The sequence below is a fragment of the Taeniopygia guttata genome, chromosome 2 (genome assembly GCF_048771995.1).
Source record: "Taeniopygia guttata chromosome 2, bTaeGut7.mat, whole genome shotgun sequence".
NCBI lineage: Eukaryota > Metazoa > Chordata > Aves > Passeriformes > Estrildidae > Taeniopygia > Taeniopygia guttata.
Genome location: NC_133026.1, coordinates 46,463,573 through 46,479,356, shown reverse-complemented (window position 1 = coordinate 46,479,356; position 15,784 = coordinate 46,463,573).

Genomic DNA, 15,784 nt, shown 5'->3' with positions numbered 1-15,784 from the left:
GCATCTGAGATCTTATTCCTTATACACGCACACATTTTATTTCTGGTTTGGATTTGGTAGATATACTGTGGTTCAACACAAAAGCTTCATCCCCTTTGATTTTCTGTTTTAACTCCTTGCTGAACTGCAAGCTGAGGAGTATTTGATAACAACTTCAAAAGCTGTGACTCACTGAACCCTGGATAAAGGGTTGGTCTTTGATCCCAGCATCCTTACCAAGGTTATCTCAGGTGAGCAACTGGCCACGTGGGACCCAGCAAACCTGGGCCTCCAAACTCACCCCTTAATGAGCTAAGCAGCATCCTACTTGCTGTGTACATATCCAGGTAGTACATATCCTGGTGTGCTGCCTAAACAGCCCTTGTTTTCACTTTCCTCAGAGGACAGTCTAGACCTGCAGAAGCCTCCTCAGGCAATTCACTTGACAATTCTGCTACAATATAGGATGATACTGGATGGGGCTTTGAGCAACCTGGTCCAGTGAAAAGTGTCCCTGCCCATAGCAGGGAGCTTGGAATTAGATGGTCTTCAAGGTCCCCTCCAACCCAAACCATTCCATGATTCTATCAATATTCCTCTTGGCCCATAGGCTCTTGGCACAGCTCCACATATTCTCAGCTGAATTTTTCTCCAGCTGCTCACTCCTGACTGGCTTCTCCAGCAATCTTCTGGGAACATTCTCCCAAAGGGAAAATGTGCCACTCTGCCTCATGAAACAAGACACAAGGCCACTGCAGTATAATAAAATAATGTCCAGTTTCAACAGCTGTTTTGCCCCTACTGGGACAGTACTGCCACATTCAAACTTGTATCTGTTGAGGTGCTGCACTAGACTTGTCTGTAGCCAACGTGAGACAAAAGTTTTGCATATTTTAATTTACTTTTTACAAGCCATGATGCCCATTAAGATTTCCGCATGACCACTTTACTGAGCAATGTAAATCAGAGGAGTGCTTTCATTAACAAGTTTGATGAGTTGATTTGTGTTTGGCTCCAATCATTAGATTCCTATCTGTGCATGCTAGATATGTATTTCCTCTAGTGTCAGAGGTAAAGTTTATTATCCTACTTTAAGTATTTGATTTTTAACTCTTTCCACTGTACTGATCATGGAAAGACCTCTTCAATATAGATTAATTTTCTACAATCTTCTCTGAGCTCTATGTATGTTTTGAGCTTCAAGATACCAAGAGTGCAAGAACTGCAGGTATCTTGAGAGACAATGAAAGCTGTCTTTTACAGCAATCTACTCGTATTAATGCGCATCAAGGTCTGCTCTTGATGGATATGCCACTTCCACAGTCTCTTGGTGCTTAGCTGTGTAACAGTGGTTTTTTTCACAAGTGCATATTCACTAGCTACAATAGATACACCATCTGTCTCTCTCACTGACAAGAGATAGATCCTACTTCCTCCATCCCATTTAACCACAGTCTTCCCTCAAGATCACCTTTACCCAAAAGACTTTGTTCAACAGCTAACATGTGACCAGGAGGTCAAGAGAGTTATTTCTGCCCTCAGCCCTAGTGAAACCCAGCCTGGAGTGCTGCATCCAGCTCTGCAGCCCCAAACATAGGAGGGATGTGGACCTGTAGGAATAAGTCCAGAGGAGGGTCAGGAACATGAGCAGAGGTTTGCAGCACCTCTCCTTTGAGGACTGCCTGAGAGAGTTTAGATTGTTCAGTCTGAAGAAGAGACTTTATGGCATCTTTACAGTACCTGAAGGGGGCCTTCCAGAGAGCTGGAGAGGGACTTTTTACAAGTAGTGATAGTACAAAGGGGAACGGCTTCAAACTGAGAGAAGGCAGATTTAGATTAGATATTAGAAAAAAATTCTTTACTGTGAGGGTGATGAGGCAGTGGAACAGGTTGTTCTGAGAAGCTGTGGATGCCCCATGCCTCGCAGTGGCCAAAGCCAGGATGGATAGGGCTTTGAACCAACTGGTCTGGTGGAGGCTGTCCCTGTCTATGACAGGGATGTTGGAACTAAATGGCCTTTAAGGTTCCTTCCAACCCAGACCATTCTGTGACTCTCTGATTCTATCTTTGTTTGATCAAACAGCATGTAGGAAGGTCCAAATGTAGCTACCCAAGAAAGCAGCCAGATCATAGCTCCTGTCTGCTTATATTTAATCAAATCTTCAAACACTGCATCCTGTACTTTCCCATTTTAAAAATACTTCATTTCATTAAGCACACAGTTGAGCCTCAGTCATCACCAGCAGTATGTGCTCACCCTAAACCATGCGTCTTCAGTTGCTGTGTTTGGCCACTTCCACCCTCCATATCCCCAGTGCACAATCCCGCAGGCATCTCGCACAGAACTCTCATTTTTCTGACAATGTCTCAGTCATTAGTCTGTTACCTGCCTGCTCACCAGTTGCACTCCTGACAGTCATGCTCCATTACCTCATCCATATTGCTGTAATAATTAGCCTTCCTGTTTACAGGCATGAACAGTATTGCTACAACATGTACACATCTCAAGAAAAACTCCAGGCAAGTAAAACCAGAATATACCCCAACCTAATGCACAGCAAGAATACAATAATCATTTGACCTCTTGTACTGGATAATGCACCTCTATCAGCAAAGATAACAACACTGTCTTTACTTTGATTGTGTTTCACATTCACTACATGATCCTAAGGAAACACATTTATTGACTTGTTTATTTATAAAATATCCGCTTTTACATTAGTTGAATTTTCCCTTTGTGTTCTTCACTGTGTTCTAACAACTCTGTATCAAAATACAGAACTTGAAGGGGCATCCTGGAGAATCATTGTATCCTCTTGCAGGCACAGCCTCATACGATTACTTTCACAAAGTATTATCCAGCTCAGTCTTAGACATAGATTTTTTCCCCCAATACTGTGGAGCGGCTTTCAAAGAAAGCTTGTTCAGAACCTCACACTTCTGATGGTTCAGAATCCAATTGGTATCTTCACTTTATGTATGGCTTTTTAATAACCATTTGTTCACATGCCTCGTCACTTCTCTCAGATTTGTCCTTCTTGTTGGGAGCTTAACATTCTTGACTATTGACATGATAATGTTCAACTATGTTTTTATTTTGTTTGGCTACAGAAACAATGTCCTTTTATCACACTGTTTGAGAAACAATGTCTTTTATGTCCTCTACATTGGTGTCAGGCTCCTCGTTCCACTCATCACCCCATCTGTGATTGTCCCAGTATTGCTTAGTCTTCCCACAGGAAAGACTGTAAGTTTGCACATTTGTCCTGATAATATCTTGAAGTCTTTTGTCACATGATCCAAGCTCCTTCCCTGTCTTTGTTGAAAAGCTACCCCTGAAATTGGATTACTTATCTCTATTCCGTTTTTTTTTCCCAGCTGACTTCACCTTTTTCAAGCTGCCATACCACAGCTGAACCGTCCAGATATTCACCATGAGATCCTGGCTTTCAGGGGTCATTAGCTAAACCCTGCTGAACTTACAGAAGGGAAACAATTTTACATTCTGAGTGGCTTCAGCTTCCTCCCACCACCCAGGCAATGACACACAAAGAATAACAAACATTCTGTAATCATGCACAAAACTCCAGCAAATTCAGGACATAAACATTAATTCATCCTTGCACCCCATTCACCCCCCTCAGCTCTTACATGTTTGAAAGACTTCTTCAAATCTTTTCACCTGCAGCTGGTAAAAAAACCTGCAGTGTAAAACAGGTGAAAGCTTCAGTCAAGAAACAGTGAGTGTTTGAGCTTGTGCTTCTTCCCCACGGGAAAACACAATTAGAGCTGATCCATTTTACAGTTCCATAAGAATCCCCTTGGAAATTTCATTGCAGAAACAGTGCCACAGAAAACATAAACCAGAATTTTCTTGCTCTGGCAAATTTCATTTAATGCAGATTCTCTTCTCCCTGTGTCTTAAGAAATTCCTTCAGTTTTCACTTGCCCTTAATGATACTTGAATAAACCAGTAATTTGGCTTTCAAGCAAACAGGCTGTGTGGGCTGTTAGCAGCAAATTGGCCTTCCTAAAAACCCCAACACATACAGTGGGGTTTATCACCAACTATATAAAGTACTTGAGCCATAACTGGACATTTAGCTTGGAAAAAAACAATACCTTTGCCAGCACTGTGAGAAGAAATAAAAGCTCTGCAGAGTTTTCAGATTTGTGCAGCAGTTTCCTACACTACTTACTAGAAGCCGTGACAGGCAGGGAAAGATTACAGTCCATCTGTGTTAGCCTTTTAGTTCAGATCAAGAGTGCCCTTTTGAAGTGAACTTACCAATTTTTACCATTTACCACACTTTGGTTTACATGGCTGAGCAGTCCTGTAGATGTCTTTCAAATAACACTTACCTGTAAGAAGGTTTCCCCAATGTGGAAATGTGAAATGTGTGTATCATTCCTGCCGAGTCTGCAGTGTCGGCTCTTTTGCTCTGCAGATCCACCACTACTATTCCACTGTATTTACTGATGCAGGTGCAGAGCCCAGATCAACCCAGATGTCTACTGCTTAGCTTCACTGCTGGGAACTTTCAGAAATTTCAGGGCTGGAATTCAGCTATGCCTCAAAATGTTTGGGTTTTTCTTCAAATGCCTCTATGCTTGTTAAGGCAGCAAAACAGGACTAAAAGTACTGTAGGTATTTACCCACTTGCCAGAAATGTGGCATTTCTGTTGGATGCAATGTGAAGCAGACACTTCTGGAGTTTGAGCAATTCTCCTTGCACACCTGGAAAAGGAATAAACACAAAGCAATAAACCAGAAATAACTAGCATCCCTCAATCTGACTAGAAAGAATCATAATACCTAGTGAAGTTGTAGATGCATAAGCCTGCTCATCTTCTGGCCCCAGCTGAAAAACATATGGCCATGTAGTGCTTGAGATCAGCCTGAAGCCTTCAAATGTTGAGAAGACTCTGTGTATTCAAGTCACCCAAGTCCCTTATGGACATCTCTGAGCACTCATTTGTTTAGCTCTGTGTTACTTTTTTTACCATAAGGCTGAGAGGGATGAATGTACATTCTGATGGGTGTAACACCACAGGAGGGACACTTCTATCAAGGAGCAGCAGTTTCTGGGGTGAAGTACTACAGCAGCTTAGTAGTGTTCAGCAAAAAGCAACAGCTGGGCACAAGCCACATAGCCTGATAAGCCTTACAAGAAAGACTCAGAAAGGCAGCATTATAAGGCACTTTTAATACCACCAATATGCCAAATTCAGAGCAGAAGGGCTTGCTCATTTAAGCAAGGGAATACAAAAATAACCGCATATAAGCAGCTCACCACTATTATTTCATCCCATCCTGTCACACACACAGAAAAACTAGAGCTACATGCATCTATCCCTTGCCAAGAACAGTCTCTAAGGAGAGATTACCATGTGTTATCACCCTGAAATGCATTAATTTGATCAAGGGAAGTTATTAATAGTGGACAACTTCTTTAGCAAATTTCAACTTCATTTGCTGTCAGTATATTATCTACAAACATCTATAAATCCCAAACTACTGATGGCTCTGTAGCTCTTGATAACATTAGAGCTGCAGACAGGGTCTGGAGGGTATGAACAGCCCTTTCTGTCCCATTCTGACTTCTTCTGGTGAAACTCCTACCTCTGCCTATGGCCCAAGACCTTGTTTCACCCCATGTCCTAATGTGTAGCAATGCCAGTCTTCAGCTCCACACAGCTCTGAACTGCCTGGCCATGGGAACTTGTGGTGTGGGCTGATGTCCCAGACTGGACTCAGCCAGTCCATCTCCACCCCCACCCCCACCCCATCCCCATCCCCATGGAGGTGCCTCTTGCCCCAGACTGGAGCCCCCATGACTCCCTGGTTCCAGTGAGCAGCTGCTGCATCCAGCACTGGTCACTCAACATCAGGGACTTGCTCCAGGTGCTTCATACAGATGATTTCTGCACCCTCTCAGCCCTCCATGAGTACCACTGCTATAAATGCACTTGCTAATACACCTTTGCAAGATTACTTGCACAGCAGGGACAGGTGTCCCTTTGTGCGGCATGTGACCAGCTTTCTTAAAATAGCTCCATTAAGAATAAATGAAAAAATTTATTTACAAAGCATTGAAAATGCAACGGAAAACATGATGAGTAAAATTCAGGGCACTGAGTCAAATCAAATATCATCCAGCTGAAAATAAGTATCTAAAAAAATGAGAATATAAAATGTCTCCTTCACCTCACAGAAGACACTGTATAAGGACAAGAGAGAGAGGAAGGCTTTCCACAAATGAAATTTGAATGTCAGTCAGAAAAACCTATAGAAAACTGGATACTTCTATTTCCCCTGTTCAGCCTGAGCAACCTGGAAACAGTCTAACTGTTCAAAAAGTGCTGCAAAATATTGAGAATTAATTCCTTTTAAATTGTCATCCTAAATTCAACACACCTAATATAGAAAGCACCCATCAGTTCTGAAAATTTTGTTTTTCATCTGAGAACTTAACAATAGTGAGACATAGGGGACACAAGAAAAGTTAACATCTGGGTGGCAGAATCATTAATACAGTGATTTTTTTATGGATGCCTAACTTTTTTTCTACTAATATGACATGAGGATTACCATGTGCCATTTCAGGACTTGGTGAGACTTGGGCAGGGACACTGAGTAATGTTACTAAGAAGATGGCTCAGTAAAGGTTGCAAATTTGCATTTATTTGTAATAAAAGGCAAGATGTCTGCTAGAGAGCTGCACATGAGCTTTGTGACAAAGCAAAGATATCTACAAAGTCTGCAGTAGGATGAACTCCAAGAAAACATATAGCTTAGGATAAAATTATCAAGTACGGTAAGTGGTGAAACAGATGAACACATTAAAAGACTTTTTGAGAATCTAAGCTCAGCTGGGAGCTGTATTTAATTCCCTTCCATAATTTATATTTAGCCAATGTTCTTCACAATTCTGCTGCTGTAATTAGTGCATGCAATCGGGGAAAAAATTATTGAAGATAGGTGTTCATGAGAACACACTTATAAACACCTGAGTATCAAAGCAATAGTGAAAGAAACAGCACAAGTGCCCATGGACAGCTAGGAATTATTGGGAGACACCATCTTCAGTGTGTCACTTCACTTTCTTTTCCACCACCACCCCTCCCCTCTTGTTTTTCTTAGGTTATTCTTATCAGTAACCCCAAAGAATATACCTGTCATCCTGTTCAGAAGGTGAAAAATAAGCTCTCCTCTGAACTGCCAGCTGAGAGGATTATAGTAGCCAGAAAGGAGTCTTTAATGGAAAGAGGAGAAACCTTCCATGAAAAAGATATCTCCAAACTAATAATGCCTGCACTAAAAAGCATAAAAGAAAGTTAGCTTAAACCAGAAGTAATATCCTACAGAAAGAGTAATAGTCGCTGTTTTCACAATTCCATGCAATCACAGAATTGAAAAATGTTCTGAGTTGCAAGGGACCTGTAAGGATCATCAATATCCAGCTTCTGGCCCATCACAGAACAGTCCACGTGCCAAAAACTCACACCATGTGCCTGAGAATGTTGTCCAAATGTTTCTTGAACTCTGTCAGGCTTGGTGCTGTGACCACTTCCCTGGGGAGCCTGCTCCTGTGCCCAGCCACCCTCTGGGTCAATAACCTTTTCCTGCTATCCAACCTAAAACTCTCCTGACTCAGTTTCAGGCCATTCCCTTGGGTCCTGTCACGAGATCAGTGCCTGCCCCTCCACTTCCCTCATGAGGAAGCTGCTGACTGCGATGAGCTCTCCCCTCAGTCTTCTTCTCTCCAGGCTGAACAGACCAAGTTCCTTGTATAGCTTCCCGTCAAGGCCCTTCACCCTTCACTGCAGCCTCTGCAAAACCATTCTCAACTGGACAAGGACCAGGCAAAGGTGACTGGAGAAAAATTTCTCTCCCTACATCCCCTTTTCCTTCCTTGTCCAACCTCAAAGCCAGCGCACAAGAGTGCAGAGCCCCGCAGAGCCCCCACGAGCCTGGCCCGCTCCTGGCCTGGGGATTAGGAGGGAACAGGCTCACAGCAGTGCCCTCTTCCTTTGCCTTCCTTGGCAGTGAGGGAGCAGTGAGGGGGCAGTGAGGGGGCAGTGAGGGAGCAGTGAGGGGGCAGTGAGGGAGCAGTGAGGGAGCAGTGAGGGGGCAGTGAGGGAGCAGTGAGGGGGCAGTGAGGGGGCAGTGAGGGAGCACTGAGGGGGCAGTGAAGGGGCAGTGAGGGAGCAGTGAGGGGGCAGTGAGGGAGCAGTGAGGGAACACTGAGGGGGCAGTGAGGGAGCAGTGAGGGGGCAGTGAGGGGGCAGTGAGGGGGCAGTGAGGGAGCAGTGAGGGAACACTGAGGGGGCAGTGAGGGAGCAGTGAGGGGGCAGTGAGGGGGCAGTGAGGGAGCAGTGAGGGGGCAGTGAGGGAGCAGTGAGGGAGCAGTGAGGGGGCAGTGAGGGAGCAGTGAGGGGGCAGTGAGGGGGCAGTGAGGGAGCAGTGAGGGGGCAGTGAGGGGGCAGTGAGGGGGCAGTGAGGGGGCAGTGAGGCTGGCTGGCTCTGAGAGGCTCCCAAAGCCGCAGCCAGTCAGGGCTGCTGTGCCTATGACGCCCATCCTGCAGGCTCTGAGTGTCCATAAGTTGTACAAACCAATACTCAGGGAGGAGTCTGTCATCCAATAAGAGTCTTTTTCCTATGACATTCAGTGCATTGACATTCACATCAAATTTTACAAATAATTCAGTTTTACAAAAGTTGAAACCACTCACCCAAGACAAAATGCCACCAATTGCATATCTAAGTTTTGGGTCAGGATGTGAAAATAAATAGTTTTTCAGAGATTAACAATCAGATTTTATATGTTTGATTCATTATTTTTTAAACTGGTTTTGAGGAGAGCTCTTCAAAATATGTATCTCAGTCTTTGTCACAATCCTCTGCAATGAAAATGACAAGAGAGTGAGAGTATTTGCTCTTCCTCTTCAAAGTGTTATTAACACTGAAATAAAATCTACAAAGATTTAGTGTGCCAAACACAACATACTTCAATAACAGAGTTGTATAAAGTCTAAAATTTAAACATGATGTTACCTTGGGCAATGCTCATAACTAAGATATTTTATAGAGAGCCATGCTTATGTTTTCTGCATTCAAGAATAAATTACTTTAGCAGAAGCCACATGAACAAGGATATACATGGAGGTATACAGCTTGTTCATATCCTGCATAATCACTCATTCCCATCTCATAACCCACTCCACAAACTTAATAAACTAAAAGAAAGAAGGACTGATAGTACAATTTTGCAGACAGCCAACAAAGTACTGCGCTTAGGGTTCATTTTCATTGGAAATGGTGGTCAGTCTACAATAAAACAATGTTAAGAGAAGTATAAAAAGTTATTGCTTCAGGCTTGTTTTCACTGCTGTATCAACACCAGGAACAATCCTGTCATTGCTGCCACAGGAATACCAACTCCTGCCCACACACAGAGATTTTAAATCTCCATTTAAACCATATCACAAACCCTTCAGGCAGGCAGAGGAAAATCAAACTGATAAACTTGCAGGACTAGAGCCACAGGCCATGGCTTGTCTTAGACTAATTAATCAGCTGTTAATAAAAGTGTTCTGTCTTGAAAACATTCCTTTAGACATTCTGAAGTCCTTTTTTCTCAAGTCAGAGTACATTAATGCAGAACCAGGTCCTGAGCACTGCAGTCAGGCAAGCCCTGTTCTGCATATCACCAAATGAAGGGACTACACAAACAGCTCATCTTGAATAAGATGGAAAACCATCATAAAGCACCTGTTCCTACTCCATGCTCTGGTAAATGCACCTGACTAAAACACAGATTACCAGTTTGTTATTCTTTCTGCTAAAAGAGCATTTTTAAGCTAATAAGGAAGACTTAAAGACAAGTCTTTATGCTTTCAGCACCAAAGGAAGAAAAGTCAATATATGCAAATGCAGAGTTTAAATCTGTCGTATTAACTCAAACCTTTAAATACTAATCTACCGCAGTGTTTTAGTTGTACAGTTGTCTTCTTTATCCTCAAATTGCTGTTTATGAGTCTGTATGTTACTAAGGGATACCATCCAAAGGAATCTGTTTCAACGAGGTGAATGTGTTGCTGGATCCTAATCTTGATTACCAGTGATGTGTTTCTGTGAGACTGCATTCATGCACAGCAGGAATTGCTGGTTTGCACTCCTCTGATAGTTTCATCTTCTTGCCTGAAGGAAATTATAAGTGTAGCAAATTATTAGTGATAAAGATTGATGCAAAGAAGGAAAAAAAAACCCAAAAAACTACATGCAGGCATGAGCTACCTATACCACCCATCAGAGACCCAGGAAACAGGCAGAAGGCTGACCCCACATTTGCAACAGCGAGGAACGTGACCCATGGGGGTGAGCCTGTAGAGTGAAACACTTGATGCTGAGGACCTGATTTCCCAGCTCTGCTGTGCTTGGGTTTACTTTCAGACTATTTCTAGTGTGGCCTCCTGGCCAGGATGCCCATTTTGGCTGAAGTGCTGCACTCCAGCACATATTCAACCTTCATTTCCTCTTGAAACAACACAGCTCATGAGCTCTAAGGCCACCCCTTAGTACAAAATTAGGTGCAGGGAGTGTGGGAAACCAGGAGGTTGATTTAAAACTTCCCTCTGATCCAAAAAAACACATTAATCTAAGTGGACCCTTAGTGGCTAATTGACGCTATCAAAATGCAGCTTTAGTCCATGATACACAGTGTGCCAGGGAGAAGGGGTACAGGAGAGAGAGGCTGGAATAGAGGAATCCACTTGGAAGTCTGGCCAACCTGAAATCTTTCTGCCAAGAACTGAATAACTAATCAAACAGGTCATAATGGCATCATATATCTTTTCTTCTACTGAGCTGCCCAGCTTCTTTTTTTCTTGCCATTTATTGCATTGACTACTAATTGTGCTTTTTATAGAAAAATCACACTCAATATTGAGCATTTGAAGACTGCTGGGATAAAACTGGGAGGGAATAAGACTACTTTCAATAATCACAATAGAGGAAAGGGACGTCTAATTCTCCACCAGAAAGAAGAGCTTTTAAATTAGAAGATGTCATTGGAACCAGAGCAAAAGGACACAAAATGGCAACAAGTAAACAGTCTGGAAAAAAACAAGATATTTATAATCATGGGAGAACTGAAAGTGTGGAAATAGTTTCCAGCAGAATCCAGGATACATTTTTCAGGTGAAATTCAATAATTTGCTAGAGAAAACTGCCAGACATCTTTGTCTACCGTGCTGGAGTACCCTCATAAAATCCCTCCTAGTTCCATAAGAACTGCATCAAAGCCCAAAATCAGCAAATGACATGAGGGACAACTCACCCCCACACAAAGGAAAGTGATCTTTCTGCTCTCAAAGTGGAAAAGTGGTGGGTTTGCCTCTTGTCTGGATGAGTGCTATGGGCAGTCAAAGCACAGCTTTAGACAGAACTCTTCACATCTCAGAAGTCATTGCCTGCCCCCTTCTTTGGCACACAGCTAGATGTTCATGGGCTTAGCTCCAGTTTTGGATATAGATCTCATGCTACATAGTTTATTGCTCCAGCTTGCCAAGAAGCAGATTACTGTCTTTGGGAATAACACTACTATCTTGGGAACATGCAAATGCCTTTCCTTGTAAACTGTAAACTGCCACATATCTGTTAAGATTTAGACCAGACTCCCAGCAATGTCAGTACCTACCAGATCAATGATCTGCACTATCTCACAGGCCTTTCAAGCAATGCTGCCTGAAGAGTAACCCAGCTCCAATGTCCTACTTATTTTCAAATGCCCACAATCTCAGACTTCACCTGTACAGAAAACTACCAACGACTGCTTATAGATATACAAAGATCCCCAGCCCTTCATTAATGATATGTTACAGTGTTCCTATGGAAATGGAAAGAGATCTGCCCTTATGCATGGAATTAGAGAGCTGCACCGGACTGTTGTTATGGAAATGTTTCGCTTTTTTTGTAAATGCCAATTATATGAAAACAAAAACCAGGCTGAAAAAGCATAAAGGTATTTTCTGCACTGTAATATTTCAAAGGGATATACTGGCAGTGCCTCTGAGATAATAGGCAAAAGGAAAAAAAAGCAAATCAGGAATAGCTAATTGCTAGGTTTGGTCTGAAGTAAATTTCAAAAAGGCATCAAAACACAAAAGGCATTAGCTATAACCATTATACATTTCTACTCTTGTTATCTTCCTTTTCAAAACATTGCTTTTTATTAACTGGGTTTAATTCAGTTGTTGCATATATAAACACTCTGGCACACAGAACCATGATTTCTGTGCTTTGGTCAAGATAGAAAATTGTAAACAGTATGTTAATATTACTCATATTTTGTTTCATACAAAATCAAATAGTTTCACTAATGACAGAAGGATCTCACACTGTTTTTCAGAGGCACACTAGTGCAGGCTGTGAAGAATACAATTTTGACACATCGTATTGCAAAGCTTTTATTTAAAAAGAGCAATAGTTCTGCTTTGAGTTTTATCTTTACTTATAGATAGAACTATTCACTGACTTCTGCATAAATTCTTTTATCTAGTCTGAAAATACACATCTTTTAAAACTAAAAGGCTATTTGATCCAAATATTCACCAAACTCCATACAGGCACATGCAGTGTTAATACCCCAATACCACAGCCCCTGCCACCCCATTGCAAGCACATCTTGCACCCATGGCAACCTCGTGACTAAGTAATTAAATGTAGTAATACAATATTACAGTCACTATTTTAGGGAAAAAGATTTTTTTAGATCAAAGTGTGGCAGGCAGCTTTAGCGTCACATCAAAATTAAGTCAGTAATGAAAGAAATCCTCACCATCATGATTTTGATCTCATTAATTACCATTACCAACCTGATCTTTGTAACAATTTCTGTCATTTTTCAACTGCATATTCATGTTTGTTTCAGTACTTTTTTTTCAGTATTCTCTTCTTTCAAAAGAATTAGAATCAAATCAAAGCACATATTTCCTGTGTACGTTCATGCTTTAATATTCTACCAGCACAATTTGCTTTTAACCACCTTTCGTCCCCACCTCCATCACTGCTTTTCATTTATCATTTGAAAAAAACATGCTTTTGAGAAGCCATAGTGTTAAATGGCATCATTATCAGCACAGCTTTCATCTAGCATTAAAATTCATATTTGCACTGGTAAATATGCGAGGGAGCATGCTGGGGTGAAAAAAGGATGTGTGGATATCTGTGTGTGAGTGTGAGTGTAAAATGAACCATGGGGATGGGTGAGCACAGGCCAGCTTCTCACAGTCCCTGCTTGTGGGGACATCCAGACCTTCCTGGCCTCTTTGGCTGATGATGTGCCTATTTCACTGACTATTTTTGCCACATGAAGGTGATTCTTTGCAAGTAGCTTCATGCACCAGGAGATCTCAAAACAGTCTCCAAGGGAGGTGATGTTGGACCAGCAAGGAGTATCTGTGATCAGGCAGAACTCTGGTTCCCCTGGGGCCAAGTCTATGCCCCATGTGCTGCACAGTGTTACCAAGTGTTATTTCAGAACACCGAAAGGAGATTCTTCAAAGCCAGGATCCACTTCTCTTTAGACAGCAACACAACAGTAGCACCACAAAAGTACCGTGGCTCCCTGCAGCACTCACAGAACAAAATCTCATATGTTATGATACAGATGCCCCTTCCTCCTCCCCCACGTGGAAAACACTATTTTTTTCCAGTTTGGCTACTCAGTGTTGGATACCGTAAGCCCACTGAAACATTAAACACATCAGTACAATCTGCAGATTGTTTTAATGGCAAATCAGTCTTGTAATGCTTAAATAATGAAGTCTCATTTTCAATTGTGATATTGTAGCAGATTTGTAAAGGCCCTCCAGTGCTTTAGCCCTCACACATGTTCCTATCAGACATCTTTGAATAAGGAGGCACAATAGTCTCATTAAAAATAATTGGAGTTGAGCATATAGCTACTTTGGAAAAATCTTCCAAGTACCTACCTGTATCTTTAAGCATCTAAATACTTTTAAAATCTGGGCTGAAGGGAATAAAAGTCATTAGCATTTCCTGCCAAGCACCAGTTTTATTTTTTAATTAAAATGATGCTATTTCTGTTGATCCCATTGGTCCTTTCAGTGACCAAATGCCAGAATTCTAAATTAGTGCTGAGAAGGTGCAATGGAGCAGCACCAAAAACTTATTTAATGAAACCTTGCCCCTTCCCAATGCCCTTGGGACATGCAGCAATCAGCAAAGAAGGCAGAGGTCAGACTTTTCCTCCTATCTTATTACCCTGCCTGCCATTGCCCTGCAGTATTCTGGGGTGTCATTTAAACCCTAAGACATGGTTCAGAGTTTTATAATCTGTTGGTGGTCTACTTGAGATGTCTGAAGTGGTACAGATAGCCTGGACTCCACTGGTGTATGGTACCCATGTATCTAATATCAGCACTGATACGTGCCTTCAGGTTTTTGGATCAAATCACAGACGACTTGAGAAAGGTAGTTTACATCTAATTTTCCTAAGTTCAATTACACCAACATATACAGCCTTGGCAAAGGAAAAAGAAAATATTTGTCAGTGGGCATAATGGTATTTATTTCTGATGAACAACAAACACCATGATGCCAGAAAGTTTCAGTGGGGTTGCTTGTAACACCTCAGTGTTGGTAACACACCTTGTACCTGGGACTGTACCACTTTCTGGCGGCCCATTTTTCTAGGCTAATCCAGAACTAGGCAAATGGAGCACAATGCTTGTATTATCTTATTTTAAAACATATTCATCAAGAGAAGAAATGCTAATAGGCTGTTTGATGCTAGTAGGTGAATCACATTACTTAGAAAGGGAAGTTTTAATCTTTCTTTAAGAAGGAGCCAAGAACTCAATTGGCAGCGTTGCTGCCCATGATAGCTACTGTCCTGGGAGTGCAATGTACAGCCTCTCACAGTACTTCCAGCTATGCCATAATGACCTATAAATTTAGGGTAAATGACCGTAAATTTTTAGGGAGCTGGTCTTGGAAGAACATCAGCTTAGCTTCTCTCACTATTGCCAAAGAGCCATCCCTCTCCTCCCTGCCCTTGACATCAAAGAACACTACCACTTTTCAAAACCAAAGATGTTGGCACCAAACGCTTCCACGTGGCTCAAAAACTCAGTGAATGCAAGTACAGATGACACAAATGGTCACAGTATTTTTTCTTCAGAACAGTAACCACCAACACACTGCTGTGAGGGTTCGGTGCACACATCCAGATTACAGATTTGTCTCTTCAGAATTGTTGATAATCTAGTTGGTAAGAAATCAGTCCACTGAGTCCTGCCTAAAAGCATTAAGTGCCTCCAATATTTGCACAGCTCTACAACCTTAAGCAAAAAGCTTTGAGACTGAACTCTTAAAATTCACCTCAGCCTTTTGAAATGGATTTGCTAATAAGTAGGTTCAGATTTCTTCTCTGAACTTCCCAATCAACTTAATCTTGCAGTGAGACATATTTTAAATTAACTTGGATATCTGTCCTTTCATTCCAGTTTTCTTGCCTTTGCTGTAAATATCCTTCCTCTGTTAGATAATGAATTTTGCAGGCTCAGTTTGCTGTAATCAGTAAAGCATATGCCACAATGTAAGCTGCAATACAAAACAAAGCATGAATTCAAGATATTCAGGGAAAAAACCAAATACGTAAAATGAACATATGTTTCCTCTCAGAGACTTAACAGCTTACTTGACTACTTCTGCACTTACCTCGGCTTTTAAAAACAATCCACCCAAGACATTCCAGTGCACATAGCTCATGGCCTT